Genomic DNA, 5,523 nt, shown 5'->3' with positions numbered 1-5,523 from the left:
AGGGGCAGCTCTGGGGCTGTCTCTGCCCGTGGAGGGACCAGAGAGGCAGGTCCAGTCATCCTGGCAGGAGGAGATGTGGTGCCCTGGTCCAGAGCTGGCAGGGTCACCGTGTGAGGGGCGAAACTCGGGCAGGGAGGTGGGGAGCGGGCGCTGCAGTGGGACTACTGCTCAGTGCCCGGCCCGCCCCCGCCCTGGAGGCCTCTGAGTAGGAGGCCTTGTTTGCAGAGGCCTCTGGTCCCGCCTGGCGCCAGCCTGGCCTGCTCAGGGGAGCCCCTCCTCAGGGCTGTCCCCACAAGCCGTCTTCCAACAAAGGGCCAGTGTCCTCGGGAGGGCAGGAGCTGTGCAGCCAGGCCTGCCAGGGGCTCGGCGGTCAGATCACAGAGAGGAGGTAGACCCAGCCAATGGGCTCTCCATTGGCTTGTGTTGGTTCTGAGCCAGTGTCCCCAGGAAGAGGTCAGGGGAGGGACAAGCAGAGGCTCAGCCTGGGAGCTGAGGTACATTCACCAAGTCAGTGACTGGAGGCTAGATTCGGGATCTCCGAAGGGGTGCAGGCTCAGTACCTCCCCTTCTGCTAGCCCCAGGCCTCACCTCAAGTCTTAGACCCCAGCTTGACCCCAAACCAGCAACAGAGAGCTAGCATCCCCCCCTTTAGCCTGGAAGGAGACCACCCTTCTGCGTGGCAGCTTGTGCCTCCACCCCCACCCCCAGCTCTAGTCCCCTCTTGGCAGTGCTACCGGACTGTTGAAAATCCTGCTCAGGCCCACTGCCTACCTCTCTGTTTCAAGATTGGGCCATCTGCTGGTCCCACAGGCCTAGCCTTCAGATGGCCAATCAGCCCTGGGGGCACCCTTCCCCCCTTCCCCTCCCCTCCATTAAGAAATACTTCTCTGAGTACAGGCTGGTTACAAGCAGAATTTAAGCCAATGTTGGGCCAGGGCTGCTCACCATCTCAGGCTTCATCAATAAAGGCCAAGTACCTAAAATGAGGGAGGTGAGAATCACCTTTGCTATTTGCAACTCAGACTTGTGGCAACAAGACGACCTGGGAGTGTCACAGCGCCAGGACAGATGAATGGAAGTTTCAGAGAGTAATGAATGAAAGCTGCAGGTTTTAGGACAGCGTGAGGGTAGATAGAAATCTGTTGAGGATTTTGTGTATGTTGTATTTTTCCCGCTGGTCCTAAGCTCCTTGGGGGTCATGTTTGTTTCAGGAATTTTGCCACCATCTCAGTTTCTTACTACCTGTCCTCACAGCTCACGATGAGGGCAATGGATACTGGTAGAGCCATGGGTAGATGGATGAATGAGTGTGGTGGCAGAGGATGAATGGGGTGAGTGGGTGGGTGGCTGGATATGTGGGTGAGCAGTCTGATAAACAGCTGGCCTCGAAGACAGGACTGGCAGGTAAATAACTGGTGGAACTCTGCACTGGAAAACAGCCAGAATGGAAGTTGGCATGTCCCTTACCCACACAAAGCCTTGCTTCTCAAACATTTCTTACAAAGCATGCACAAGGCACTAAACATAAAAGAAAAAATGAATAACTTAGACTTCACGAACATAGTAGCTTCTGTTCATCAAAAGACACCATTATGAAAATGAAATAAAGATGAAGCTACAAACGAGGAGAAGATATCACAGTACACACATCTGACAAAAGTTCATACCCAGTACATGTAAAGAACTCCTATAAGTAACACAGAAAGGCAAACAGCTCGGTAAACCGTGGTTGTTGGGGTCCAGCCCCAGCAGGTCCAGGGGTTCTCCAAGGTGTTGACGGAGTCGGCGAAGAAGGAATGACACGGAGGCAGCGTTCAGGCGATCATCACAGCCAGGTTCCTCAACCAAGTTCTGTCTAGGTTCTCCAGCCAAGTTCTGTAGCCACGTTCTCTCACTAGGTTCTCCAGCCAGGTTCTATCCAGGTTCTCTAGCCAGGTTCTCCTGCCATGTTCTGTCTAGGTTCTTCAGCCAAGTTCTGTAGCCAGGTTCTGTCCAGGATCTTTTGCCATGTTCTCTCACTAGGTTCTGTCTCTAGGTTCTGTCTTTTATTGTCTTGTTACATCTGTATTTATACCAGTTGATTTTTATCCTATCAATTTCTATTCCAAAGGTTAGGGCATTTCTTATCTCCATTCCAGGGAGTAAAGATTATGTAGCTTGTATGAGTTCCCTATAAATTTTGGAGATTAAGCCCTTATCAGATATGACGTTGGCAAATATGTTTTCCCACGAGGTGGATTTTCTTGTTGTTTTGTTGATGGTTTCTTTTGCTGTGCAGAAGCTTTTTATTTTGATGTAGTCCCATTTGTTCAGTTTCTCTTTAGTTTCAACTGCCCTAGGAGCTGTATCAGTGAAGAAATTGTTTTGGCATATGTCTGAGATTTTGTTGCCTTTGTATTCTTCTAGAATTTTTATGGTTTTCTGTCGTACATTTAAGTCCTTTATCCATTTTGAGTTTATTCTTGTGTATGGTGTAAGTTGGTGGTCTAGTTTCATTTTCTTGCATATACAACTTAACAAAAAGAAGATAAACAATCCAATCAAAAAATGGGCAAAGGATCTAAATAGACACCTTTCAAAAGAGGACATTCAGAAAGCCAAGAGACATATGAAAACATGCTCAAAGTCACTAATCATCCGAGAGATGCAAATCAAAACAACAATGAGGTACCATCTCACACCTGTCAGAATGGCCATCATCAACAAATCAACAAACGACAAGTGCTGGAGAGGATGTGGAGAAAAAGGAACACTTGTGCACTGCTGGTGGGAATGCAGACTGGTGCAGCCACTATGGAAGGCAGTATGGAGGTTCCTCAAAAAATTGGAAATGGAACTCCCATTTGACCCTGTGATCCCAGTACTAGGAATATATCCCAAGAAACCAGAAACACCAATCAGAAAGGATATATGTACCCAAATGTTCATAGCAGCACAATTCACCATAGCTAAGATCTGGAAACAGCCTAAATGCCCATCAGTAGATGAATGGATTAGAAAACTGTGGTACATCTACACGATGGAATACTATGCTGCTGTAAAAAAGAAGGAACTCCTACCATTTGCAACAGCATGGATGGAACTGGAGAGCATTATGCTAAGTGAAACAAGCCAGTCAATGAAGGAAAAATACCACATGATCTCACTCTTTCATGGATAATTAAGACCATTACAAACTTTTGAACAATAATAAATACAGTGGCAGAGCTGCCTCAAACTGATTGTCAGACTGCAGTGGGAAGGCCAGGGAGGGTTGGGGGACAGGAGGGAGGGGAGTAAGAGATCACCCATATAACCATAACTAATGGACATAAGACACTGGGGGGTAAGGGAGGGCAGGGGCTTGTCAAGGGCGGGGGGGACAAAAGGACACTTATGTAATACCCTTTGTAATACTTTAAGCGAAAAAAAAAATATTATGTAGCTTAAGCGTGATTGTTCTTAGTTAAAGTGATTAACTACCCACCTGGCACTTAGTTAAGGGGTTTTATTCCCTCTCTAACTTCAGGGAAAAATCCCTACCTGGGGAAACAATCTTTCTCGGAGAGGTGACCTTGGTTAAAACACATAGCGCTAAGGGGAGCAAACATATTAAGAACAGTATACTATATACGCCAGGTTCCCTGAAACATATGCTGTGCAGATGTTTCTTCCCTGCAGCGACTGTGTCAAGCAGCAAGGATGGACTGGCTCCTGGCACGTGGTCAAAAGACTTGAACAGGCATTTCACAAAAAGGGGGCAGGTATCCAAAGACCATGGCATGTGAAAAGACACCCAGCATCCTTAGTCACCCGGGGAAAGCCAAGTAAAGCCCCAGTGAGATACTGTTATACAGCCAATAGCATGGCTGGTGAGGATGCGGAGTAGCTGTAGCTTTCATATGTTGTGAGTAGGAGTGTAAATTGGTAAAAGCACTTTCAAAACTGTTTATCAGTTACCTAGTAGAGATAAAAATATGCTTACTTGTGACCCAGAGAAATGAACATGTCTGTCTGCATAAATACGTTATATGGCTGTCCATAGAACCCCAAACTGAAGGCAACCCAGTTCCCATTAACAGTGAAATAGACACAGACACTGGAATACCACTCAGCCATGAAAAAAGAACAAACTGCTGACACAACTTGGGTGAATCTCACAGACATTATACCAAACAAAAAAAGTCAGTGTGTGTACTGCATGATTCCACCTATAGGAAGTGCAAGAGTAGATAAAGCTAATCTATGATGAGAGAAGTCAGACTAGTGATTATATCTGGGGGTGGGGTTGGTAAGAAGGGGACACAAGGAGCCTTCCGGAGTTCTAGAAATACTCTGTATCTTGATCTGAGTAGTGGACATGGGTAAAATTCATTAGCCTCTGCATTGAAGATGTGTATGGTCATTATATGTTTACTAGAGGCCTGATGCACGAATCTTACTCTTATTCGTGCAAGAGTAAGCCTTCGCAGCCGTGGCAGCTGCCTCGATCCCTCCATTGCAGCCACAGCGGCTGCCTGGATCCCGCAGCTGCAGCCCCAGCTTGGTCCGGAAGGTCATTCGGAAGGATGGCTGGTCTAATTAGCATATCATGCTTTTATTATTATAGATGGCATACCTCAATAAAGCATTTAAAAACTACACCCAAGTTTAGTTTATTCTGGAAGAATTCCTTTACCCCAGCATGGAAGTGGGGTGAAGGGAGGAGCCCAAAGGAAGCACTGCCATGGCTCTTGACGAGGGGCGGAGTTTGTCACCCCAAAGTACACCCCTTTGGGACATTGATTATTTTAGGCTCAGTAATCTTAAGAAACAGCGTATATGGGAGAAGCGCTAAAAACAAGCAGACGTTACCCTTTGTAAAGGACATTTACTTTGTAAGGGACATCTCCGCCTGTAAGGTGTTTCCCTCACTGCACCCGGGCCTGCCTTCCAGCAATGGAGAAGGCATGGACTGAAGTCTGCCTAACATCCTAGCCTTGTAACTTCCTGTAACTGCTCGCCACCCCCTGCACACATCTTTTGTCTTCAGCTGAAGGTGGTATTTACAATGATGGCTTCCGCCATTTTGGCGATTACTTAGTTTTCCTGGGTCTTTCCCATGTACACAGGAGATACATGCTATTAATCTGTCGCATGTCAATTAGATCTCTAGACCAGCCAGAAGAACCTTGAAGGCGAGAGGATTATTTTTTCACCCCAACACTCTCGAAGAGGCATAGTTCTTGGGACAAAACATCTAAGAGGAATTGTTTGAGAAGAGGCTGAGTCCTTGCTGAGGTGAGGGGCTGGGTCAGAGGAGAGAACGCTCCTGAGAGAAGTCCACAGAGTGGGGTGGATGTCAACAGGTGACATACAACTGTGACTTTCCTGCCAGCTCTGCCCCTGGCCACTGCATACCTCACCTGCGGAGGCACACAGAGGGAGCTGGCTTATCAGGTGCCTCCTGGCCATACTGAGCTGTTCTTTGAGGGGCAGGGACACTCCTCATGAGCTCCCTGCCCACTGGTATCCAGGAGAAAAGGCTCTGTCTTGGCCGCTGTA

Source organism: Myotis yumanensis, unplaced genomic scaffold, assembly GCF_028538775.1.
Source record: "Myotis yumanensis isolate MYYU_CA2020_CCGP unplaced genomic scaffold, mMyoYum1.0.hap1 SCAF_13, whole genome shotgun sequence".
Classification (NCBI taxonomy): domain Eukaryota; kingdom Metazoa; phylum Chordata; class Mammalia; order Chiroptera; family Vespertilionidae; genus Myotis; species Myotis yumanensis.
This window is presented reverse-complemented; position numbering follows the sequence as displayed.